The sequence below is a fragment of the Caretta caretta genome, chromosome 6, assembly GCF_965140235.1.
Source record: "Caretta caretta isolate rCarCar2 chromosome 6, rCarCar1.hap1, whole genome shotgun sequence".
Taxonomy (NCBI): domain Eukaryota; kingdom Metazoa; phylum Chordata; order Testudines; family Cheloniidae; genus Caretta; species Caretta caretta.
The window spans coordinates 24,480,521-24,508,179 of NC_134211.1; the positions used below are offsets into that span (position 1 = coordinate 24,480,521).

Genomic DNA, 27,659 nt, shown 5'->3' on the forward strand with positions numbered 1-27,659 from the left:
ACTGGTGATGGAAGAGGTTCCAGGTGGAAGGGCACATGGGGAAGAAGATGCAGAGATGAGAGAGGGTGAAGGACAATGTCAAGGCTGATTCCCCACTCTGGCATTTTGAGTGCAGAAAGTGGGGGCCCGCAAGGATTCTAAAAATTAATACTGGCCACTCCAGGCTTGTACTAAACCCCCAAGGTTACAGCTTTTCTCTGACCTTGGATGGGTAGATGCTGCCACCAACCACGAGCAGAATCCCTTTGAGAGCCCAGGAAGGCGCACTTGGGAATTCCTTCCTGTGGGGTACCCTCAAGCCCTTTCACCCCTCTCCCCCACTGGGGAAGAGCTGAGAAAGAAAAATAATAAATCAGCTGTTGCCACCAGCTAATTAAACAACATGTGCACAAACCTTTTAAGACACAAAAATCCAATTCTGTTCTTAAAAAGGTAAATTTTATTTAAAAAAAAAAGAGAGAGAAAATACATCTGGGGACTTAGGCATTTGCTAGATTTTAAAAAAAAATCTACAAGGATTAAGCATTAAGAATAGCTTTCTTTAGGTCCAGCTTAAAGGTTACAAGCAAAACAAAAACACCTGGGTTTAGCACAGAGGAATCCACAAGCCATAAAGAAATAAAAAGAGAGAAACCTAATCGCATCTTCCTAGACATTTCCTGATCTACTTACATATATGGGGTTTCAAATGAGTAGTTTCTAGCTATGATACCGAGGATTTTTCAAACCTGGCCCCAAGCTTCTTACAGCATAGCCGTTGCCCTGTCCCCTCTTCAGCCGATCGAACCACAGAGACAGACAAAAGGAGAGTCTTTGTTTTAATTTTAAAAAGTTCTAGCTTTCCCATTCAGGAAATGGGAAGGGGAAATTTGTGGTGTGGGCAAAACAAAACTGCTGAGAAGGGGAACAGAAGGAGCCCGAGAGTGGAAACTTGCAGTTGCTGGGGCCAAGGGGGTGTAAGGTCTTCCCTTCATCTTCTGTTTTTCTCCTATTATCAGAGTTCTATATAAAGGACATGCATATTTGGGAATTATAAGTGGGAATCATTTCAGACCACCTTAGTAAATACCCAAAATGCCACAATCGAAGACGAAGGACATATTAGTTAAAAAAACACCGACCTGGTTTAGAGGGGAAGTGAAGGCACAGTAACATAATTTCTTCCATTTGTTATATATAAACAAATGGAAGAAAGGGGAAGTTGATAGAAATGAATATAAATCAGAGCTAGGAACTGCATAAAATTGATAAGGGAAGCAAAGAGACATAGAGAGACATCTATTCCAGCAGAGTTAAGGACAATAAGGAGTTTTTAAAATACGTTAAGAACAAAAAGTATCCTGACAATGGTCTTGGTGCCTTACTAGATGGAAAAGGTAACATTATTGATAATAATGCAGAAAAGGCAGAAATGTTCAATAAAATTTCTCTTCTGTATTTGGGGAAAAACAGATGATATAGTCTCATCATATGGTGATGATGATAATCTTTCCACTAGTATCTCTGGAGGATGTTAAACAGAAGTTACTGAAGTTATAAGCAGCGTTGTATCCATGTCAATCTGGGGATATTAGAAAGACAAGATGGGTGAGGTAATATTTTTATTAGACCAATTTATGTTGGTGAGAGAGACATGCTTTTGAGTTTACACAGAGCTCTTCTTCAGACTAAAGTTAAAAAAATTTAAAACTAGAGGTCCAGACAACTTACATCCAAAAGTTTTAAAAGAGCTGGCTGGGAAGCTCACTGGACCATTAATATTGATTTTCAATAAGTGTTGGAGCACTGGGGAAGCTCCAGAAGACTCAAAGACAGCTAATATTGTGCCAATTTTTAAAAAGGGAAAACTGGAGGATCTGGATAATTATAGGCTTGATATTGATCCTGGGCAAGTTAATGCGGCTGCTGATACGGCACTTGATTAATGAAGACGTAAAGGAGGGTAATATAATTAATGCAAATCAATGTGGGATTATGGAAAATAGATTCTGTCAAACTAACTTGATTTTTTTAATGAGATTACAAATTTGATTGATAAAGGCAATAATCTGTAAAGTGTTTGACTTGGTATTGCACAATATTTTGATTAAAAAGCTAGAACGATGTAAAATTAGCATGGCACACATGAAATGGATTAAAAATTGGCGAATGGATAGGTCTCAAAATGTAATATTAAATGGGGAATCATCATCGAGTGGGTGTGTCTCCAGTGGAGTACCGTAGGCATCGGTTCTTGACCCTACACTGTTTAAACATTTTTATCAATGACCTGGAAGAAAACATAAAATTATTACTGATAGTTTGCAGATGACACAAAAATTTAGGGAATGGTAAATAGTGAAGAGGACATTTCACTGATTCAGGGAGATCTGGATTGTTTGGTACACTGGGTCCAAGCAAATAATGTGTTATAATACAACTAAATGTAAATGTACGTATCTAGAAACAAAGAATGTAGGCCACACTTACAGGAAGGGGGAATGTATCCTGGGAAGCCGTGACTCTGAAAAGGATGTGGGGATCGCAGTGGATAATCAGCTGAACGTAAGCTTCCAGTGGGACACTGTGACCAAAAGTGCGAATGCAATCCTGGGATGCATAAACAGAGGAACCTTGAGTAAGAGTAGAGAGGTTATCTTACCTCTATATTTGGCACTTATGTGACCACTGCTGGAATACCATGTCCAGTCCTGTGTCCACAATTCAAGAAGGATACTGAAAAATTGGAGAGGGTTCAAAGAAGAGACACGAGAATCATTAAATTATTAGAAAACATGCCTTATAGCAATGGTTTTCAAACTGTGGGTCATGACCCAGTACTGGGTCACGGAATGTAAGGCACTGAGTCGTGGCGGCTCTGGTCATCACCACTGACTGGGCCATTAAAAGTCCTGTCAGCGGTGCTGCCCAGCTAAGGCAGGCTAGTCCCTACCTGTTCTGACACTGTGCTGTGCCCCGGAAGTAGCCAGCAGCAGGTCTGGCTCCTAGGTGCGGGGGCCACAGGGCTCCACGTACTGCCCCTGCCCCAAGGACCAGCTCCGCACTCCCATTGGCCAGTTCCCAGCCAATGGGAGTTGGAGGGGCAGCGCCTGTGGGCGAGAGCCACTTTCGTGCCTCCGCCTAGGAGCCGGGCCTGCTGCTGGCCGCTTCCAGGGTGCAGCGCGGTCCACAGTGCCAGGATAGGCAGGAAGCCTGCCTTAACACCACTGCTGACTGGGAGCCGCCCGAGATAAGCCCCCACCCCAATCCCCTGCCCCAGCCCTGAGCCCCCCCCAAAACCCAGAGCCCCCTCCTGCACCCCAAACCCCTCATCCCTGGCCCACCCCAGAGCCTGCACCCCAGCTCAGAGTCTTGACCCCCTCCTGCAACCCAACCCCCTACCTCAGCCCAGAGCCCCCTCCCACACCGCAAACCCCTCATCCCCAGCTCCACTGGGTTGTGGGCATCCCCACAAAAAAGTTTGAAAACCACTGCCTTACAATGATGGACTCAAAGAGCTCAATCTATTTGGCTTAGCAAAAAGAAGGTCTAGAGGTGACTTGGTTCCCATCTATAAGTATCTACATTGGGAACAAATATTTAATAACGGGCTCTTCAGTCTGGCAGAGAAAGGTATAACACGATCCAATTGCTAGAAGCTGAAGCTAGACAAATTCAAACTGGGAATAAGGTGTATATTTGTAACAGAGAGAGTAATGAATCATTGAAACAATTTGCCCAGGGTTGGGGTGGATGCCCCATGACTTGAAAATTTCAAATCAAGATTGGATGTTTTTCTAAAAGAGATGGTCTAGGAATTATTTTGGGGAAGTTCTGGGGCCTCTGTTATACAGGAAGTCAGACTAGATGATCCCAATGGTTCCTTCTGGCCTTGGAATCATAGAATTATAGAATCATAGGTTTTGAAGGGGCTGCAAGTAACATCTAATCCAGTGGTTCCCAGACTTGTTCCGCCGCTTGTGCAGGGAAAGCCCCTGGTGGGCCTGGCCTATTTGTTTACCTGCCACGTCCACAGGTTCAGCCGATCGCGGCTCCCAGTGGCCGCGGTTCGCTGCTCCAGGCCAATGGGAGCCGCTGGAAGCGGAGCGGGCCAAGGGATGTACTGGCTGCCGCTTCCAGCTGGCATGTAAAAATATGTCGCATGGCTGAGAAGGGTCAATAAAGTTGCTGTAATACACTTCAAATATCTTCCTGATTGTACCTCTTTAGCCTCCTGCCAGAAGTGACCTCCCACTCCCAGCTTTCAGACCTGTGTGCTTGGAAGAGATTCCCTGATTCTACGCACCAAGTCCCCTTCTTCAAATCCCTCCCTAAAACCTGTTTCTTCCTAAAGTTTTTACTATGTGAATCTCTCTTCCCCATTAATCGATACTCACTATTCCTTAAATGAATTGGGATCCCATGTTTTGCCTTCTCTGTGTCAGACGCTAAGTGCTTTTGGGGTGGGACAATGTGTCTTAGAAGTGCGGTGTGCATTTATAGTATTGTATACTTTCATTAATTACTATTAATAATCAATAATTCATCATTCTTCCTTGAACCACTTTTACACTTCCCTTTAGGCCCCGTACTGTATTAGAAATCCTTCCAGCCAATGTTATTCCAGCTCCTCAGCTGATGGAAGTCAATGTATCTCCACTGAAGATAACAGAGCTACATCAGTTTGCATGACAGAAGCTGCAGTTTGATACAAAGTCAAATTCCTGCCAACGATAAGCTGTAAAGCAAAATCAAGTGTTCCTGCCACAGAAATGTCTATGAATACCAGGAAGATTAAGTTAGAAATCAGTAGAGTGGGCACAGGAAATACAGTAATTGGACAATAACAAAGGATCAAACAAAACAGGAAGCCATCTTAGAAACAGAAAAAATAAATAATCAGCAAAGTGACTTGGCAAAAATGGCAGAAATTTCATAAAAGAAAACAGCTGATTTCATGAGACTGCTACCATTTTTAATAGGGCAGAAATCTCGCAAGATTAGTTGTTCTTACAAAGTTACCACCATTTGAGGGTCAAAACTGTCTGAGATTTCAATAGCAGTGAATCCAGCCTGAAACCCCTGCCTAATTCAATTCCAGATCCAAATACCACTTCTCTACCCACATCTAAACACAATCTACACTTAGCAATGTGATTTGTGAAAAAGTTAAGACATGATTCTCCTGAGCACAGCCCAGTTGTAATGGAAGTTTTGCCATTGACTAAAATAAGAGCAGAATCCGACTCTTAAGCAGAAGACTAGCTAATATAACTCCAGTTTACATTTATAGCCATCTGTCAAGCAGCTGACAACAGAAGATGACTTCTGGTCCATGCGAGACAGTGCAGGAGCCCAGTTAGATTTTTCTTTCATCTGGCCAGGATTAAGTATTTTGTTTTTCTCTTTTGCATGTGCTAATGGGAACAAAATGTCACCAAGGGACTGTGTTGTTATTTCATGTAAGGATATAAAAGAATTTCCAGAGCTTCAGTGGATCCTGAGCGGAGGGTGATAGAAACTGTACTGTGCTCAAAAAGGGGTGATGACTTCATTGCCAGCTTCCAGGCACGGAGTGAAGTCATCCAGCTGTCTCTCTCCAAGGAGGAAGGTAAATCTGCAGATCATTCCAGAGGCGAGCGGTGAATTCAGAGAAGAAATAGCGAATGTGAATGGGAAATATCATTTGCTGATTCAGAGTATGTTTATTATGGAATCATGGAAATCAAGGATGGGAAAAAATACTGTATTAGGCCAATTTAGCCTTCCCTGCAACCCATGTAACAGTCTTTCCCTACATTGTGTGCTTCAAACTAGCTTTAACCCTTGGAGGATCTGGAATGAAAGTCACAGCTCAATCCAGAACAAATGTACTCTCTTTCCCTCCCCACAGCAGCAGGGGCCTCATCTTACCTTCCTAATCAACCTACCATCTCTCCTTCACCCGCTGTGAGAGCCACAACTGGGTCTCCCCTTCCAGGCCAAGAACTGGTAGGGCAGACCATCTGGGGAATGCAGACTGGAGGTTCAGTAAAGGTGGTTCTTATTCCAGGCAAGAATCCTGCCCTTCCCCCTGCTGCCAGAATCCCTGCTTTTACTTCCCAGTACCTGCTTCTACAAACACTTAGCTCCCAGGTAGATAACAACTGGTTACTACCTATTGCTATCTTGTTTTCTGAGGACAAAGGCCCAAGGTACAACATGACAAGAAGGTCTTACATTCAATAGCAAGGTCCATGCGCTCTGCAGCTTTCCAGTACAGCAGGCTGGAAAATGTGTTGCAGCTCCATGTAAATTGGAAAAAAAATTGGAGAAATGTAATGAATTAAAGATGGGAATGAATAATGTACTCAGTAGAGTGTCCTCTGTGTCATGTTGAGATTCAGTTCATTTTATGCTGTCTCCACATGATCCGTTTTCAGTATGCTGCAGATTTATGTCTTGGGAATGCAGAACTGCATCGTAGAAGTTGTCAGGCAGGAAACTGGAGCTTTAGCCATCTGGGTAGGCACAATATAGGCTTTTAGGACCTGGGGAAGCATTGGAGACCGTTTGGAATCTGGGAAAATCACAGTAGCTGGCAATTTCTGCTAAAGTGATCAGCCTTACCAATGCTGACATTCAAACTGTCAGCTTTCGGTGTTAGACTTACTATCCCATGGTGCTGAAGGGTGGGGGAGGTGAGCTCAGACCTTTCAGAGCTGTTGCCCCTATTGGCTATAGGTTCAGAGTTCCTATGTGCTTGAGGAGAAGGGGGTGGGTGGGATATCTGCCCAGAGGGTAGAATTCTATCCCCCTAAACAGAAAGTCTAACACCTTTAGCAGACTTTGGAAAATAATATGGGAGCAGTTTTAAAAAATGAAAGCGTAGGTTCTAGAGCTGAATTCTGCAGAGTGGGATGGATTCTGCAGCAAATGGTACTGCCTCAGGTAATAACTGTCATAATGGGTTTCAGAGTAACAGCCGTGTTAGTCTGTATTCGCAAAGCTCACGAAAGCTTATGCTCAAATAAATTGGTTAGTCTCTAAGGTGCCACAAGTACTCCTTTTCTTTTTGTCATAATGGGGATTCCAACACCCACTTTATACTCTTTTTGACCATCCCAGGTAACTCCGCTCCTCCTTAAAGGCCCGTTCCTGGGAGGAGTTGAATTCAGCGGGAATTGTGGCTGTTCACCATCTCTCGGGATCAAATCCTTAGAGCCTCAGTTTGTTCCCACTGCTATCCATGGCAAAACTCTTATTGGCTTCTATGGGAGGACAATTTCTGTAGTGGGGGTGCTGAGAACCATTGAACCAAATGTGAACCCTGTATATGATGGAAACCACTTCAAGCCAGAGGGTGCAGCAGCACCCCTAGTTCCAGAACTTATACATGGTAATTGATGTTTATAGCTGGAATTTTTAAAGGAGACTAAGAGAGTTAGGCACCCAAATCCCATTGAAACTCAAAGAGCCTAACTCCTGTGTGGCTTTGAAAATCCCTTCAAATATTTGTAAGTATAATCTTCCCTCTACCCCTAAATCCATGGAAGGAGCTTTCTTACTTATAAAGTACCTCCACTGCATGGTGTGAAACCCTTAGTTAGGGGCAGAGATGGAAGGGGAAACCCCCTGAAGCATGGCTCATGCAGGACGTTGGGTAGGCTGACTATTAAGTATGACTTTTTCCCCAGGGGTGGACAGCAGGGTGAACCCTGCCCTGCAGATGGAAGACTTCCCAGAAATGGAGTCTCCCCTCTGAGTGGGTCTTTCTTAGGAGAATGGAGCCTTTGATTGGCAGCGGGTGTTGCAGGTTGCTACTGGGGAGATGTATGGAGGAAGCTTTCACAGAACCCATCTGCACTATACCATGCTCTACCCAGTGCTATCAGTCTTTTAGTGCCTCCCAGCCTTCATTCCACACTGACCTCCAATCTATGATGTATATGTAATCAGTAACAAGTTATCTGAATAACAACAGCATGTCTCGCGGTTTATATGCCTTGTCCTTTGATAGCCACCTCCCTGCCCTGTTTTGATTGTCCTCTCTTGGTGTGTTGTGTCTAATTTAGATTGTAAGAGTCCGGGGACAGGGTTCTGTGATTTTTGTAATTGACTATGGAATGTCATGAGCCTCTCAGCAGTGTTTATTATTTATACCACACCATATACTTTGCATTCCAAAAACTCAGGCCACAGATTTTTAAAAGGGAGTGTCAAGGCGGCCTTGAATGCATATCTGAGCAGATGGAAATCAGTGCATGACTTCACTGCGACAGTGAGCCGTTGCACTTGTAGCAACTGTCTTCCAGTCTGTCACCACAGCACTCCATCATGCAATAGCAGGCTTCTTGTATCACCACGTGTCTGTATCCTGGGACACCAGCTAACATAAAGCCCATCACAGCAAGAGACTTCTTCCACACTGAACAAAACAAAATGCATATTCTATCATTTATTGCTCTGTCAGATTCCTGTGGAGAAGATCTGGGATGACTAAAGCTTAACCATCCTCTTTTGGTTTCTATGGAGACGAGGGTCCCATGCAGGGATCAACTAGTGAGAACTCTGAGGGCAGAGGCCTGTCCCCTAAGTGGGGGGGTGGGACCAGAAATCCACATAGGCTAGCAAGATGTTAGACGCTAACATCAAATATGCAAACCCAGATCTTAAGTCATTGACATAAAATCTCCATATTTCTGAACCTTCAGCCTTTACCATCCTGCCACAGAGCTGCCCCATCTCACCTCCAGGAAGAAAACCAATGGCAACTTGTGAGCACTCACAACAGGGCGTAGCTTTTTAGGTGAGTGATGAGCATCCAAAATCCTTAATCCCACTTTTTACAGCATGTAATAACCACAGCACAGCCACGGACATGACTTGTTTGTCAGCCATCTTTACTCAGCTGTAGCCTATGCACTCTCACCTCTAGGTGGCAATATAACACCATGCACGTCACATATCCACTTTGGCAGAGAAGTCCCATGCTGGTCTCTCTGCTGCCAAGAATTGTACCCTGAATCCAATCCAGGCTGGAACACAAACTCAGTTCATGTTCATGGAGTCCAGACAATCTGCAGACAATATTCTCTCAGGGTGGTGCCAAATCTATGTCACCAGGACAGAGAAATCCAGTTCAGGTCCTTGTCATCCCAGGGCTATTCTCAGAGTCCATTCTAGGTGACCCTTGTAGACATCCATATGATAATGCCATGCATGACTGCTGCAGAGAAGTGCCAGGGCTGACCAGCAGCAGTCCTCTTTCCAGGGTAGTCATTTTCCCTAGGATCTGATCCTGACAGCCTTACTCCCACCGAGCAGCACCTTCCTCGGCAAATAGTAGTCCAACGGAAGGAAACAGGACTTTGTGGAGTGAGGCACTACCTCAGCATGAGTAATGGGGTCATAAAATGCCAGCCTTAGATTGCACATGCTTTCCATTAATGTAAGAGGAGTGGGGGAGGATGGTGGTTGAATATGGGATGTTGCCATTAATGGGTTGCTTTTGTCCATTTAAATCCATCAACCAAAGAAATAAGAACCAGTGAGATATATAACTTTAGGCTTCTTCTATAATACGGGCTGGAATTTTGTGAATTATCCCCAGATTTCAATACCTCCCCCACAGCGTCTCTTCTGTCTTTTACAATAAAGATTTGCTTGCCAACTCCTTTGATGGGGGACAATGAGCCAAAACAGGCCTGGAAGGCACTATGCAATGCTGTGCTGTGTTTTGGGAAGTCCTCCTTGATAATCTGTGTCTCCCTTCAATCTATTCATCTTTGTGAGGTTCCCCCACTGATGTTTTGTGTGCTTTCTTGAGGTACCTTCCCCAAAAGTCTAGTGCAATCTAGCATGGTAGTGCGTGAAGGGGGTGCCAATTCCTTAAATTAGTCAGGCTAGGTCCACTATGTAAGAGTGAAGGGTTGTTGTTGTTATGAAGGAGTTGTGTCTTCTTCTGAAGCATTGGGTATTGGTCATGTCTGGAAGCAGGACACCAGCTTAGATGGACCCAACAATCCAATCTGGTATGGTAAATTTTAAGATCTTTGAAGCCTCGGAGGCGATTTCCAAACCACAAATTATTTCCAGAAACTGGGACGCTCCGGTGAACAAGAGGAGGGAAAGCCAGCACGTGGCAAACTTGACACAGAAGAAAAATCCTTTGCAATGAAGTCATTGCAGAGAAAGTAAACTGCTCACAAGCCCTTTTACCAGAAGAGTTTGGATCCAGAGCTCCCTGAACAGGCAATTACATGCAACAGATAGTGTATGAACTAAAAGGGTATTAAGGGGGTGTTGTCCGTGGGAAAGTCTGAGGACTTCCACTGAAACCTGTGTGTGTGTGTGTGTGAGAGGGAGAGAGGGAGAGGGAGATATATATTGACAGATTGAGATTGATTCACTGGGAGGATCAGTCCACGTGGCCCCTGTTCCAGAGCCAGGTTAAAGGAAGAGTGGAGTTTTTCACAGAAAATAGAGTCAAACCATTGCTTTATCAGGTTTGCCGTTCACTAAACTTTACTTAACTTGTGCAACAATTCCTGGCTCCTCTGTCTGGCCTTCACCTTTGAATAGTACTGATTAGCTGGTACCTAGACTGGCATATGAGCTGCATCCCTGTTAGATCTTTCTCTTCTTTATCTAATGGAGTTGGCTATTTTAACCCTTTGTTTGAGAAATCCACTCCTCTCGTCATGTGGGAGACACCTATGAAGTTTCTAAAATAGACAGTCTTTTTAAGGTGTGGAGGAAAAAGAAGAAGACTGCAGATCCTCCAGAGTTTAGCCTTAACTCTTCAGTTATTGGTGTTGCTAACGATTTGTGTTATAGTAGCATCTTGAAGGCCACCCCAACTAAGATAGGAGTTCCCTTGTGGTAAGTGCAGGACAAGCACATAGGGAGAGACAGCGCCTACCCTGAAGAACTTACAAGTGCAGTAGACAAGACTGAGAGAGAGAGTGTCGGGGGGGGGTTGGGGGGGGGGAAATAGAGGCACACAGAGAGGTGAAGTGACTTGGCTAAGATTATCCAGCATGCCAATGGCAGTGCTGCAAATAGAGCCCTTGTCACACAAATAGAATCATGTTTCCAATTCAGTACCCTACCCAAGGATCACACTGCCTCTAGCTTTTCACTGGAGTGTGCAAACCATTGGCTTTTGATGCACAAATTGGTTAGTGACTATTAAATTAAAGAACCAGGAACCATTAAGTTTTGTGCTGCGGTACTTCATGCCCTTCCAGAATGCGAAGAATGGCAAAACATAATGGTCTGAAGACCAGGAAATGAAGAGTTAAGGTAACACACATTTAAACCTCTGAAAACCAGGAACGTGCCACCCCCGTAATGCCACCTTACCTATGCCCTCTTTGATCACGGCCCCAGTATGCCAACAACACACTTAGTAGCACTCTTTCTTCACATACGCTACAGAACTCTCTGGGACAAGAGCACATGAGAACTGTAGGACAAAAAGTGGGTTTAGGTGAAGTGTAGCAAACAGGAACTACCTACACTTGTCCTGCACTCAAACACTGAGCCAACTCTATAAAAACCACTGCAGGCGTACTAAATGTCATCATCCTTTCACCTTCACCCGTGCCCTGAGGAGTCCTGCTGAGACATTTCCTTCACTTACTCCTCCCTAAACCCTGGAGACCAGTGTCCTATGGGCCACCAGATGGCAAAAAAACCAACAACCCTTGAGCACTTCTGTGGATACGACCTACAAAACACAGTGCTGAAATGAGGCATAATCAATGCCTCAGGGTATATGTGAACCTCTCATTACCTCACAGTGATAGCTCTGCCAAGTTGGTCCAACCAATCCCTCCACCAGTCAGTACAGTGACATCTAACAGTGAACCCAGCTGGAGTACATGCAGATAAATGCTGCAATTCAAATCTGAGGAATGTAACAAGCAATAACACATTCTATTACTGCTTCCTCATATGTTCTTATTATAGATTAATAGCCAGAAGGGACCAATAGGTCATCTAGTCTGACCTCCTGTGTGACACAGGCCATAGAATTTTATCCAGTTACTGCTGTATTGAGCTGAATACCTTGTGGTTCGCTAAAGAATCTTCAGGAAAGATATGACTTGTACCCTTGTCCAAAATCCATCATTTTGAATCTATTTTGTAAAATGCTGGATTCTTGTTTTGTGGGTGCATGAGAGGGGCTGTATCTGAGGAACCCCTTCCTAAGCAACCCCAAATTTGGATTACTAACACTACCCACATGAGGCATCAGCAAAATTCAAGACAATCCAAAGACAATCCAAAATTCAAGACAACCCAAAGAAGCATAGAGCTGTCCACCTTTAAACTGAAAGCAAAGGTCAACTGTAACTAGGGTGGAGTTGGTGCATGTTCATGCTGGTGGCATATGGATTAATTTAATTTAACTCCCCTTTCATTTTAGTGGAAGGTGGTTTCTTCAGATCACGGTTTGGGATCCATTGTGAAGCAGACTGTGCAGAAGCCCAAGAATAAAGGACCATGGAAACTGATCTCCCCTATCATTAGTTGGAGAGAAGGTAATCCCTCTAGGGCACGGTTGAAAAGTTCTTTCTGGTGGGTGTGGAAAGGAGACCCACATTATGTCTGCCTCTCTCATGCTTTTATCTAGCGTGTGAATAAATAAGTTTATCTTGTAGTCCTTCACCCAGCAATCTATTCACCGCTCAACCTCCTCCGCAAAAAGTAATCAATAAATAGCTATACTAGTGATTCTGATTAAATAATGCAGGGATTGCATTAGTTTGTATACCCGGCGATAGCCTTCATAAGCCTTTTCAGTAAGTGGCCAAATGGGGCATCAGGGCTGAAAGGACACTCACATCTCCGTGCCTCTCAGGAGAATAAACTTCTTGTTAAGGCCTGGATTGCGACTTGGGAGACCTGGGGGTCAGTTCCCAGCTCGGCCACACACTTCTTGTGTTACCTTGGGGCAGTCACTTAATCTCTCTGTGCATAAGTTTCCCATCTGTAAAAGGAGGATACCACTCCTTCTGTCTTATTTGTTTCTACTGTAAGCTCTTTGGGGCAGTGACTGTGCCTGACAATTGAATCCTGATCTTAGATGGGACCTCTAGGTGCTACCGTATTAAAAATAATATTTGATCATTGTTCTGCCCCCTTAAACCAGCAGTTATGGATGTGAAAAATCCTCCTTTTCCTTATGCACCATACCTCAAATGCTAGCTTTTGTTTTTCATTAAATAGTGAGTGAGATTTGGCTAGTCAGGGAATTCGTGCTCTCTTGTTACCCAACAAAGCTTCCTGTTAAAGCTTGGTGAAATATTCATAATGAATAAATTATTTGACCAATGTTTCCCTTTTCCTGGGCACAAAGTGTGAGGAACTTCCCAAATGTATTCATTGTTCAAAGTTGTTTGTTGAGTTAGTCATCCAAACAAATTGCAGCTTGTGGTTTACTGACAAACTGAGCACTAGAATTAACAGTTCAATGTGATTAGGTGCATAAGTCACATGATATTGTTTCCATTTCCTGATTGGATGACTGGAACTTCTTAAAAAGGAACTTTTTAATAAGTGGCAAGTAACAAAGAACAAATAATGGATAGTGAATAGCTTCCTCATGTATGAATGTTATCCAGATGTGAATACAGATAGTTGTATAATGAACAGCATCTCCACAAATATTCGTGTGAACAGAGACTGAACTTCTAAACACTGAAGGAAAAATGAATAGCAAGTGGCAAAAATATGGCTGAATGAAATCATTTGCAGAATCATTTACCCATCTGCCCCTCATCATCATAGTAGCTCCGTTCCTCACAATCATTAATGGATTGTATCCTCCCAACATCCCTGTGAGGTAGGGAGGCATTATCCCTATTTTGCAAGTGGGGAACTGCAGCAAAGGATAGATTGAATGACTTGCCCAAGATAATGGAGGGAGACTGTGGCTAAGCCTGGAACTGAATTTGGGTCTCATGGTCCAGTCCAGCAGCTTGTCCTCTAGACCATCTTTCCTGTCCTCCCTGAATACATTTTCCTATTATTTCAGCATCTCTGCCTCATACTACCATGCTTCCTTTTGGGGACACAAGGTCTGTTTCCATTGTGAATAGTACACCAAAGCATCAGTGGCCATTTGGGCAACCACAAAGACCTTCACTGATATTTTGGGGACTGACTTGGCATTTCTTGCTTTTCATTGTGGTTTCCACTAAACAACTGAAATGCTAAATTCCCTTTGCACATGTTAAATTTGTACAAAATGTTTCTCTTAAGCCCATCCTCATTAGGGCAATACAGCTAATGGAAGCTGTTCCCCCAGAAGGAACAGAGATAGATCTAACATGAACTGGCAAAACAGTGTGCATAGTGTGTGTGTGTGTGTGTATATATATATATAAACTAAAAAGCATATGCTAATTATTATATCTTCAATAAATGTAGTGTGTTGCCATCTCCCCTGTAAAAAGAATCTCGTGGGCTTGATATAAGCATAACAAGTCTACCTACCCAGTTATTATTTAAAAGGTACCTACCACCTTCATATCCGAGAGCCTTAGCACCAGATCCTCAGCTGGTGTACATCGGGCATTGCACAATTGACTTGAGTGAAGCCATGCTGATTTACACCAGCAGAGAACCTGACTCTTAGTATTTAAGAAGTGCCAGGACTTGAGAAAGAAAACCTGAGAGGCTGCAGGCCATATTTTAGGCTCCGAGACTCAGACATTTGATGACAAGAAGGGACCATTATGGTAATAGAATATGATCTTTGGCGAAAGATGAGCCATAGAATTTCTAACAGTAATTCCTGCCTCCATCTCCACAACTTGTGGTTGCACTGGAGCAGATGCTAAGGCCTCATATGGTAGATACAAAAGGCCAACAGGTGGGCATGTGGAGTGTGTTCAGGGTAGGGTAGGGCAGTGGGAAGGGGGAGGCTGAGTGGCACAGACTGAGTGGCACAGAGCTTTGCTGCGGACTGGGATTTGGTTTTCAACATGTCTCCCTCTATTTTTGGCAAGAAATGCCGGGGTGAGTGGATGCCGGAAACCCTGATCATTCCTCTGTGCAAGTCTGGATATGTTCAGTTTATTCTTGCCAGGCTTGCTGAATGAAAATGACTATCACAGGACCCTCCCTACCATCCCTGGACAACAATTTGGCACCCAGCCTCTTACAATAACACAGCAGCAGACTCAAACGCTACCTGGGGGGCATTTTCTTTTGATCAACCCCCCCTATTGCCCAAATTGATTCTGTGTAGCGGCTGTTGATCTGCTACCACGAAGGGTAATTAATCTCAGCTCTGGCTGGTTTAAATTCGGGTCAGATGAACAGGGGAGAGATTAGACATGGTTCTTAATAGTGGGCACTCCCCAAACCAGCCAATAAAAATGGTTCTACTGCTACCTAGCTGAGCTTTGCCTGGAATAAGAGGAGCAAGATGATCCTCGACATTTTGCTGACTTCCTGCATGCAGAAAAACTGGATTTGCTGAATTGGAATGTTTTCTACACCGTCATTGCAGTGTTTTGTCAAAAGATCTTAGCAGTTTCCCATTACTTCACATTTTTGGTACGTGTTAATGATACCCCTTGCACTTCTGGAAGAGTCTGATGGGCAAATGTGTTGGTCTCATTAGCAGACTTCTGCCCCTTTTCTTGTGAAGAACATCTTCATTAGAGAACTGCATGAGTGGGAAATCAGCACGTTTTATACAATATGTGACAAATCCATGGAATAATTTTGTAAGAAACGTCTTACACTCAATCCTGGATATCACTCCACTCTTCCCTGTCCCACCGCCTCCCCTTTGATTCCTCACCCTAGTGGCAAATGTCTGAACTTTAATAGATACAATTTACAGTTGTCTCCTTGAGCTTCATAAATTTCTCCATCACACGCTGAACAAATATGCTTTTTTATTTGTTCTTCTGAACCTTCTGTTGAACAATCAGTTCTCTCCCAACTGCCATGTTTCTGTTTGAATCAAGGACAGATTCTTGTGAAAATAGGGGGGGGGGGGTTGTTTTGGTTCGTTGGTTGTTGTTGTTTTTTTATATTTCCTAGAAATGCTGAGATTTGGCTGCCCCTGACGACTTTTCTACTGGAGTAGGTTTTAAAGGGAGAGCTGGGTGGCCCATTCATTTTCAACTTTAACTGCTTCATTGTTTGCATAGCAAATCTACCCCTCCCTGCACCCCACCCCAGGCAAGGGGGGAAAAAAGCCCTATGCATCTCTCGCTGTATATGGCACACAGGGCCTGAACTAGTAACTTAGGTACATATGATCATCATTTGATTAAAAAGTGCAAGCAAAATAAAGTCCAGACCAGTAATATATATTCTTGGTACTTTAAAAGGGCCAATTTCACAAAATTGTGAAAATAATTATCCAAATCATCTGGGAGGAAGAAATTATTCAGAAAAAAATGAATGATAATTGGGAATTGTTTAAGAACACTTAATTTAATTGGGAATTGTTTAATTGGGAATTGCTTAAGAACGCTTTACTAGATGACCAAAAAGCAAGAATAAAGGAAGAAGGCCACATTGGTTAAAAAACTGACCTGGTTTAGAGGGGAAGTAAAGGCAGCTATAAAAAATTTAAAATATATATATATATATATAACAAACGGAAGAAAAGGCAAGTTGATAGTAATGAATTTGATTTTTTGACGAGATCACAAGTTTGGTTGATAAAGGTAAGAGTTGTTGATGTAATAGACTTCTGTAAGGCACTTGACTTTGTACCACAGGACGCTTTGATTACAAAACAGTAATGATATAAAATTAAAATGGCACACAGTAAATGGATTTGAACCTGGCTAACAGTTAGTTATCAAAATGGACCTGTAAATGGGGAATCATCAGCAAACAGTTATGTTTCTAGTGGGGGTCTCATAGGGATTGGTCTTGGCCCTACGCTATTTAACATATTTATTAACAACCCGGAAGAAAACTAATAACGAAGAGGAATGGTCATTGATACAGAGCGATCTGGATCGCTTGGTACATTGGGCACAAGCAAACACTATGTGTTTTAATACAGCTAAATGTAAATGTACACATATAGGAACAAAGAAGGTAGGCTATACTTACATATTGTGGGACTCTATCCTGGGAAGCAGTGACTCTGAAAAAGATTTGGGGATTGTGGTGGATAATCAGCTGAACATGAGCTCCCAGTGTGATGCTGTGGCCAAAAGGCTTATGCAATCCTTGGATAAACAGGGGAATCTTGAGTAGGAGTAAAGAGGCTATTTTACCTCTGAATTTGGCACTTGTGCGACGGCTGCTGCATATCATGTCTTGTTCTGGTTTCCACAATTCAAGAAGGATGTTAATAAATTGGAGAGAGTTCAGCAAAAAGACACAAGAATGATTACATGATTAGAAAACATGCCTTATATGATAGACTCAAGGAGCTGGAAGTCGAGGCTAGACAAATGCAGAATGGAAATAAGGCATAATTTTTTAATAGTGAGAGTAATTAATGATATGTCATTGAGTAGTTGCTGCATATGATCAAAATCTGACAAGACCTGAGTTCATGTTTCTGTGTTTCTCCTGCAACAGTAACACCAAAAAAAAAAAAAAAAAAAAAGGTATTCTCACACTCTTTCATAGTGTGGATTATATCTTAGTGGATGGAATGTCTCATGGATACCTCCCTCCCACTTGCAATCATGTAACATCTACATTTGTACAGCATGTCTCTTTATATATTAGGGCTAATCAAGACTTTTTCCATGTAACGTTTCTTTTACTGGAGAATGCCAATTCATCCAAACCAAAACTGCAGGAAAGGGTCAGTTGTGACAAATTTCCTCTTTAAAAAAACTGTGTGTGTGTGTGTGTTTTAAAGGTTCAAAATTGTTGAATGTTTCAACATTTTCTAAGCTAAAGGTTTCTGGGTTTTGGGTCAAAATGACTTTTTGGTTTAACATTTAAGTTAATTTACATTTTAATAAATAATTTTGAAAAGTTAAAATTGAAACAATATGTTTCAGCTGACCTGCCTCAATTTTTTTCTCAGATTTTCAGTTAGTGAACATTTGAAGATTGAATCTTTTCTTCCCAGTTCAGGATGGAAAACATTTTTGAAATCCAAGTGTTGCCAACTCTCCTAATTTCATCCCAAGTCTCATGATATTTGGTGTTTTCTCTTAAAGCCTCAATTCCTGGAATAAGGTTATTACTTGAAAATCTCAGCTTTATTTAAAAAAAAAATCTAGCCCTTCTGGGTGCAGAACAAAGCTTGATGAAAACCCTAAACACTCCAACACTAGGAGGAAAATAAAAAGGATCCTATTTTGGCATATATTTTATAACGTAATTTAGCAGGTGATAACAAGGAGGAGAATTAGAACCATGTGATGATCACCTGGTCTCAGCGGACCACCAGTGGCTCACAGACTACACTGGGGGCACTACTGATATACAATACTGTAGGGAGTGTGGGCTGAATGGAAGCAGTTGTTTCTCCATCTGTGGGAAAGTTCTGCCACCCCTAGTTTCACTCCATTAAGGGGGTGTTGTATGAGACTGGCAGCAGAAGTAGCTCTCCTAAGACCAAGACGTGCTGTACACGTTTGCAGTGATGTTTGTTTTGGTGAGACATGCAGTCTAGAAACCTTAACTCAGTGTTAACAATGTTTTGGGGAGAGGTGCGGGAGGGAATATATAAATTCAAGGAGTAAAAAGAACATGTAAGATTTATCATACCAGATCAGACTATTGTTCTGTTAGTCCAGTGTCTTTAGCAGCAGCCAGTACCTAATGTGTCTGACAAGGGTTAATGTTGGAACTGTCTAGAAGATGACAATTCCATTTTGTGGCAGCTCTGGACCTTTCTTTTCATTCCACATTGAAATGAAGCCAAGACCTTTTGAATGTTTTCATGAAAGCAGAATTGTGTCATAATCTTTGGTTTTGGATCAAAACTAGAGTTTTTCAATTTGTGAAGAGAGGTAGTGATGTCTCTTTTTCTAGCTTTGTGTTAGGGCACCAGCCTGGGTGACGGAAGACCCAGGTTAAGAGCAGTGTTTTTCATTCCAGATGACTCTGAATGAAGCAGAGCAGAGATTTAAACCCGGGTCTCCCATATCCCAGGCCAGTGCAACTGGGCTATAAAGCCTCCGGCTCACACCCCCTCTTCCTCCAAAACAACCTACCAGAGGAAAACTTCATAGAAATCGATAGATCTCCACACAAAACCGCATGTAATGACAAAATGATGTTCCAACCAGCTCTAGTTAAAACTCCTCCAGTTCCCACCTACTTCCTTTATCAACTCCTTCTCACACCCAACGTACTCCTGTGGTCTGATTCCTCCCGCACAATATATCAGCCCTTTGGCTGAGTTCCTTGGCCTGGACTGCTAGTAAGTCCCCATTCTCTGTTCCTCACTTTATCTCCTCCCCTGGCCCTTTTTCTCTTCCCAGAAAGGATCCCTACTTTTGTTGATATTCCAGTTGCAGGATCTCAGCCGATGGGGCCCAGGCTGGCTGCAGTGGCATATCAAGTACACCATGGTGTGAACCTAGTGATGCCACAAAGATGAGATTTGAAGACAGCATCTAGCCCAGGAAATCATGAATGTTAACAGGGCTTTTTTGGTCAGAACGCACCTTGGATCAAGTATCTAAACCTTCAAATAGGAGCAAGTTCTGTATAAGGGTTGGGTTGAGATTCCAGTTGTTCTTATTTTTGCCCAAATCACTATACATAGGTGAAAAGCTTGTGCATTTAGCCACTGCATGAACTGTTCTGCTTGTAAGAACCATTTTGGGAAAATTATCCATGGCTATTTGTAAACTTTTCATTGAACTATAAAATTAGCTGCCTCCATCCTGATCGCATTATGTACATTAACCCCCTGTTCTCACTCTCCTTTCTTGATGTTAAAGGAAGCAAAGAACTGCCTTGCAGTCTTGTGAAGCATAAGACATTTCAGCAGATGGCACCCTTTCTATACACAATTATACCTATCCAGGTGTGTGTCCCTAACTGTGGAGAAGGTCACATTTCGGCATCATTCGGTGACAGACAATGATTTTTAATCCAATTTTAATTAGACCGCTAACTGCCACTGCCAAAGAGAATAAAATTAAACCCCAAAGCAAAATAAAAGTGTGATGGACCTAGCCCTTTAGCAACACAATGAAGTGAACTGCATTGTCATATACTGGTCTATTTTACTATGTCTGTTAGGAATGGGCAAACTGGAAATGGAAAGCATAGACTAAAGCTGCACAAAAAAACCTTTTTGCTCTTTTTTTTATTATTATTATTATTATTTATTATCCAAAAGTCTTTAAACCACCTACAGGTTCAAGTTCCAGATGAAGGCTGGGTAGAATGGAGGTCAGATCTTGGTTTTACTCCAGGGTATATACACTTAACAGAGACCCTGGAGTAGTTCTTACAGGTCCTGCACCAGCACCATATATTAAGGAAGTCATCTGGAAGTGGGTGGGGGCACCCTGCAGTAGGCTGAGGTGGGAAGCAGGCTCAGCTCCAGATGTCAATGAACCTTGGTTGCTTTATGGTTGGCACCAGATGAAACCGATAGTTTTGAATGAGTTTTGCTTTGCATTTTTGGAATTTGGTTTTAAAACTAGAGATAAGCTGAACCAAAACCAAGGATCCAAGCTTCATGCCTCTTTAATGGGGAAAACCAATCTACTGGATCCAAATACTCCAAACTGGTGGGTTCAAAATTTGTAGTGACTCAAAAATACCTTCCAAACAAGCTACAATGTAATTTGCAAGAATAATCAGAGGTTATGAGGAAATATTAAGAAAATAAACAGGAGGTTGGAAAGGGATATAAACCTTCATGCTGCAGGGCATAAGCTCAACTCTAACTTGTGGGGCTTAGGAGGAAACTGTCCTTGGGGGCAGGTCACCCCATAACTGCCAAGTGAAGGGTTTCTTGCACTTTCCTGTGAATCAGCTGGTACTGGCCAGGGTCAGAGTCAGAACACTGGACTAGATGAACCTCAAGTCTGATCCACTGTGGCAAGTCCCAGGTTCCCATGTAACATATGTGCATTAGGGTCCTAACTGACTGCATGCTCATATTATTAGCACCTTTCTCCTCCCTTTGCATGCCTCCCCTGCCCCCCGTGTTGTTGTCTCCATGTACTGTTCTTGTTTACACTATATTATAAAAGATGAATTCTTAGGGGCAGGGACCTATACAGGGACTAAATAATAACATAAAATAAGCCATTGTTATAAATAATAATAAATACTATAATGATACACCATTAATACATTCAATTAGTAATAAACTTTCCCCAATCTTCCAGGTATTTAGAATCAGTTTTTGGATTCAGACCATTCTACACTTTTGCACTGAAAACTCAAATCCCAGACCTAGATCAGGATCAAGGGATTTGGTTGGGGATCATCCATACTTAAAAAAACAGAGTGGGTATAGGGTTCAGAAGCCAACCCATAAGAATAATTGAAACCCAAGAAATTGTTTGTATGAATTCCAGCAGAGCAGAACCACCAAGTTTCCAGCAGCTCTAATGCTTTTGAGGCAATCTAACCATTTAACTTCTTGTGTCACAGCAGCTTGGTTAGGCTCAGGGTGGAGAACAGCTCTGTAACCCCTACTGCCCTGTGGATTCTAACAGCCTCTGTGAAAACCTCACTGGTCCTTGACCTATTTTGCCTTATCAAAGCCTTTTAAAAATATCATGTGTATATTTATTTTTCTTGGTCTCTTTCTATACCATGTCTTTATACTTAATATTTGGTCGCCTTCACCCCTGGGCACTGTTTGTGAATAAATCTACTTGTTTGTCTCATAACCTTTTGGCATCTAGTGTATACTACGTGGATAAGTCTCCACAAAATTATCATGCAAATCACTTGGCAAAAATGTCTTTGCCCACAGCCCCGCTTTAAGCCACCTTTATGTTTCCTTTATTCCGGGGTAATGCATGGGCCTGCTTAGCCTCCAGTGTAGGTTAGTCTCAGGTATCCTCTAAAGTATGCTCTGCTTCCCATAAGCTCCTGTTGGCCCTAGGAAGCAAAGAATGGATGAAATGCATGGCTCTCTGGCCATGTCCCCAATGCCCGAAGCTGGGAGCAGGGCTAATGTAGAGAGCTCATGTGAGCACTTCACCAGATGTGGTGGGGGATCCTCAGTGCAGGGGATATTCTCAAGCGGCTCTTTCTGCCCCCTTTAAGGCCCCATTTACACTGTGGCTCCTCTCTCCACACCCTTCCCTCAGGAAACGCTCCTTTTGCTTTTCTTCCTCCAAATCCAGGCCCTGACTGCTACCATGTGGATTCCGATCATGAGAGGTACATCTGGCTATGTTTGCTATCTTCTGGTGCAGGTCGCAGGCTCTGTAGTAGCTTGTCACTGGAGGCCAATAGCAGTGTTGCACTATTTGAGCCAGGGCTCTGCTTTGGGCGGACCTCTGTTTTGACAATTTAGTGCAACCAAGAGTATTTCGTTTCTTTACAGATTACCATCTACAGAGCAACTACCTCCACCTCTTTCCATCCTGGAGGAGGCATGCACCCTGAATAATATCCTGTAAGCCAGGGCATTAAATAGCTCCCAGAACTTCAGCATCCCACAGGGGCACGCTATCTGCTATAGAAACTGCCACTTCCCACAAACCTGCCCATCAAGCCTTTTGTTTCCCTCCACCCCTTCCCCAGTCTGCTTTTCCACTGGGAATTCTTCATTACAACTGTCTCTGTGGTACCTGGGTATGTCACACCATCTTTTGGGGGGGCTATATGGCCATCATACCTCTTACAAAGGCCAGCTTTTGAGTTTCTCTGCTGTACATTTCTTTAGGCTAAGAGCACTGTCCAGTGTCTGTTTAATTTGCCAAACTGTCACTACTGATCCCTCTAGCCTGCTCCATCCCTGTACTCTTGATAGTCACTTCTTCTCTAGTCCCTTTTGCTGCACCATCCAGCTTACATGCATTATTGGAACTGTCTCCTTGGACATCAAGTTATAGATACCAAGGAAAGATGTACAGAACAGACTTCCCCTCTGTGCTTCACTCCCTGGGAGCAGAATAGTGTTATGGGATGTGGCTAATTTGTACTTCCGTATCTGGCAAATTCCGTATTGGTCAACTTTCTATGTGTGCATTTGCATTTTGTCATAAAACCTTTAGGAGTCTTGCTTACCATTGGTGTGGCAGGACTGGCTGACTTTATCTTAAGCTAATGCTTCCTTGCCTATGTCCAGACTTCAACAAGCCAGAGCTCTATCAGCTTTTCAGTACCAGCAATTCTGCTATAGGAGCTGGAATATTGCTCCCTGACCCTGACCCATTGATTAAAGAGCTTTGCCAAGCAGCAGAGCTTGTCAGAAAATGTACCTGTCCCCCCACTCCCATGGAAAATGTTGACAAAAGTGAAAAAAAATGTTTGTTTTCATAGACATTTTCATCAGAAAATTTCAACTTTTCATCAGAAAACCAAAAGTGTTTCAGTTGTGGGACAAAAACTTAAAAAAATCTTTAAAAATTTCAAGGAAGGCAGATACTTTCTGCAAAAAAATTTCATTTGCCCCAACGTCCAATTTTCCAGCAAAAAACGTTTCAACAGAGACTTTGTGACTCAATTCTTCTCTTGGGATTTCTGTGTTGCTAATCCCAGCACTACTACCGGAAGGCCTTTGTGTTGGTGTCACTATTTTTGGCAGGATTAACTCCCAGACGACCTTGTGCCTTCAGCTTATCTGTGAGTGTGACGGGACCCCCCCCCCCCCATCCCACTTCTGCAAAGGCTAGCTAGCATGCCTGCACTCAGGCAGCATCAATTAGGCACACCAGCAGAACATGGTTCACCTGGAGAAGTGGAGCTTAAAAGGATGAGACTGGCAGCAGAAAGTGTGTGTGGGGGGTGGGGGGTGGGATTTTCCCAGGAAAGGGAGGCTGCTGGGGACTTCTTGTGAGATCCAGTAGCAAGGGGCCTCAGTGAGAGGCAGCTGCTAACCTTTTCATCCAACCCCTTTGGTCTGGGGCAGATTGACACTACAAACTCAATATAAGCAAAGGCCCTGTAGGGCTGCTTCCAGCTGTGGGACTTGGGAAGTGCCACCAGGGGCGAGAGGCAAGGGGACTGTAAATTGGGCTCTGAAAAGGTCCATGAGTGACCTGAACTCCTTCCATGAACAGTCAGATTGCACAGGAGTAAGGGGTCCCGTAGAGGCCCTGGAGCAAAAGACTCAAAAGTACTATGACCAACCCCAAGCTGCGGATCAGCAAGATGCTCCTTGTATCATGTGGCCATCTTAACATTCTAGCCTTCTGCAACATTCCAAGCATGCAATGGTGTGAAACGCATCTCTCCATGATTCCGTGCTTGGATGTTGATGTTGTCCTCTGCCACCTTCTCAGATATGGTGAGGCAGCACTAATTAATTGGCTATCAGCCAGGTCAACAGAAGTTCCTTTATCACCATGTCAGCTGATCTCAAGTCACCAGTGCCACTCATATCCTTCCTCTGTCACTTCTCAGCCTCCTTCCACCTTCTTTCCATCTTAGCCTTGTGAGAGTTGCCTTTATTCTAAGTCCCTCAGGTGACCGATCATCTCATCAATGGTGGTCTTCAAGGGTTATTTCCGATGGTACATCTCCTGTATGGGAGCAGGGGGGAATGTTATGACTTGGATTCTTCCTTCTCTCCACCACAAAGACCAGTGCATGGCTGCCGTTTTTCTCTTCAGGGCTGGAATATAGGGGTATTGTCACCTCAGACCTTTGATTAGATTGTTTCATTCTTCAATTGGCAAACACTGGTTTTACTTGGGGCATGGCCTCAGCCAGTGAGTTAGTCTTTACTCTGAGTGCCTCATTGTATGCCCTCCAAAAGATGCATCCCATTCTTGACAAAGGCCTTCACTGCTATTGTTGCTGCAGAGTGCTCAGAAGGGTCAGAGGAACTAAAAGGCTTCAGAAGCTTGGAAGTCTGGCTGAGAGTGGACAGAGAAAGATGATCTCTGGGAGGAAGGGAGGGAGAGAAAGAGAGCTCCATAGCCAATCAGCATCAGGGCCTCATTGTGCTAGGTGCTGGTTATGCACAGTCAGGAGACAGCCCTTACCATGATGAGCTTACAATATAAAGAGTCAGGACAGACTAAGGAAGTATTATTATCCCCATTTGACAGATGGGGAACTGAGGCAGTTGCCCAAGATCAGACAGGCAATCAGTGCAGGGCCAAGACTTGAATGCAGGTTTCCTGTCCTGTGCCTTATAGACCATCCTTCCGCTTCAATCCAAGCTAATTTCATAGTGCCATCTGGTCCCCAAGAAATCCTTTGGGATTTCTTACCATTTCAAATACAAAGATCTAGTGCAGGGCTTTGTTTTTAGCTAGGCGGCGCCATTCATTCCATCTAACCCGAGGGGTGAGGCATTATATTGCTTCGTGCTCATTAGACAGCACCCAGTTGTGAACGTGCGAGGAGGTGGAGGGTCAGAAAAAGCCTGGAAATGTGTCATATGTGGGACATGTTCAGGAAGCCCCTGGGATCACTGGAATTAAGCTTTAACATATTGTGAGCAAATATTGTCCTAGCCTGGTTCTGAGAATTCTCGGTGTGCCTTTACTTGTGGAATCAGAGGCATGGAGTGGGCACCCAGCCAGGTGCTCTGGCTCAGTACACTGGGGCTTGGCAGCAGGCTCTTTTCAGGGATTTGGACCTATGGCTTTAGCACCCAGTATCTTCTTCTGAATTGGTCTCCAAATGTAATCCATTAATTTAATAACAACATAGCCTCTTTGCAAGCTGCTGCCACTGCAAGGAAGACCTTGAAAGCCACGTTCCTGAAAAACAGCGCTGCTCATAGGTGTTCCGGATAAGAGATTATGCCCCCCCATGCACACTCTTTTGGATTTGTTTTGACACCTCAAAGTGGAAAACTTAAAGGAACAAAGTGCCTTTTCCCTGCTGCTGAGCTGTATGTATTTGCTGTGGTCTGCCCACTCTACAGCATCACCATTGTCCCAGGGTGCCTGAGCCTGTTTGCGCTCCATCTCGGCTGGCCTATGGCAATTCTAATGGCTCAGAAGTGGCGTAACTCCTGGAGCTGAACTCACAGGGACAGACTGAGCATTGCAAAGGAGTGGGAATTAAGGGGTGTCTCTCTTCCCCCACCCCGCTCACACACACACACACTCTCATAATGAATAACACTGCCAGAGAGGGCCTCTTCACCAGCTCCTCACTGGAACCTTTATTGCAAGGAGAACTTCAAGATGGAGTGGGGGGTATACTGAAGGCAGAGGGGGGGGTGGATCAAAGGCAGAGGAGGTGTGACCAGGGCAGTCTAGTGCTCAGGTGATTGTTGGTTGCAGCAACAAAGAAGGGAGGGTAGCCATGGGCACAAGTTAGGGGAGTCTAGCCTGTGCCAGATCCAGCCCCTGCCTGCTGCTGAATAGAGAAGGTGCAAAGCCTTCCATCTCGGTCCCTGCACTGGCCATAATGCTATATAACCCAAGGGTCAGTATGTGTTAGGTGTCCCCATCTGTCCCTGATCCACAGAGACATGATCTGACCTGATCCACTCTATTAAAGCTCTCAGCAAAAGAGGCTGTCTCTTTAGCTGAAGCCACAGATACATGGTTTTTTAGCTTAGATGTCCCCAGTTCCATTCCTGGTATCTGCCATGGGAAGATTGAAGTGCCTCCATGTCTTGCAGGCACTCAGCTACTGCATCATCTCCTTCCTTCTGCCTCTTCACTGGCTGGTAACATGAGGACGACTCAGGTGGTAGAATATGAAGTGAGACCAGCAGGAGGAGCTGGTGACTGTTTGCGGAGTTTCTAGGGCTCTAAGCCTTTCCTCCAGTAGGTGGAGCAGCACTGGCAACCAGTGCGAAAAGAATTGTCCGAGCTAGGTTCTCCCTGTCCCTCAGGGGGGCAAAAGAGGCTGGGGTTCTCAGTCTTCTCCAACCAGACACCTTTTACACAAAGGATCTGCTTCCTGCCAGCACCCCTTTCACATATAGCTGAGATCTAGCTGGGCCCCATCTCCCACTTGGCAAGGTGGGAAGGGCAGGACGGTTGTGACCTTCAGGCAAAGAACATCTGTTTCCCTCTCATATATTTTCATTCTTTGTTCCCCTGCTCCTTCTGTTTATTTCAATGGCTGTGTGCAATGAGAGCATCACAACAAAATTAAACCTTTGAAAATAGATTTGTTTAATTTCAGTTTTGAAAAACTGGTCCAAAATGTCCTTTTGGTTGGGTGCCATCTGTTTGCTGCTGTTGTTTGAGAAAGGGTAGCTTATTATGTCAAATTGGACCATTTAATTGCACATAAGACTGAAGAAGTGCTATTTTCAAGTGACCCCCTTAAATTAAAAAAAATGTTGAAAATTCTTTCTGGGAAACCCAAAGGGTTGGGTATTTTGGCACAAAAAGATGCAAAATCTTGAAATTTGATTTGGAAACTGCCATTTGCTAAAAATTCCATTACAAAGGCCTGCAGAGAATTGCAAGAAATAATTCTAAGGAAAGATCATGAAGAAAGAACATTGCCATGTTCACACAGCCTTATTTATTTCCCCCAAGTGAGGGTGCTTTGGTAGGTATTATTACATCATAAACAGGGTGAAGAATAGAACTGATTGAACTCTGCAAAAATAGTGATGACCAATATCTCTTCAAATTCCAAACTCCACTTTCCGTCAGATA

At 43.5% G+C, this 27,659-nt stretch overlaps 1 long non-coding RNA gene across 3 annotated transcripts in view; it reads right to left on the reverse strand.

The window, feature by feature from the left end:
- Positions 1-465: 465 nt before the first annotated feature.
- Positions 466-27,659, reverse strand: part of LOC125638900 (uncharacterized) — a 39,890-nt gene continuing 12,696 nt past the window's right edge. The window contains exons 3-5 of one of the 3 annotated variants that reach the window (XR_012668870.1): positions 17,062-17,276; positions 2,470-2,715; positions 466-1,561 (exon numbers count right to left, since the gene is read on the reverse strand). This is a non-coding gene — a long non-coding RNA (uncharacterized LOC125638900). The remainder of the gene's footprint in view (positions 1,562-2,469; positions 2,716-17,061; positions 17,277-27,659) is intronic. The other 2 variants (XR_012668872.1, XR_012668871.1) reach the window with 2 other exon arrangements.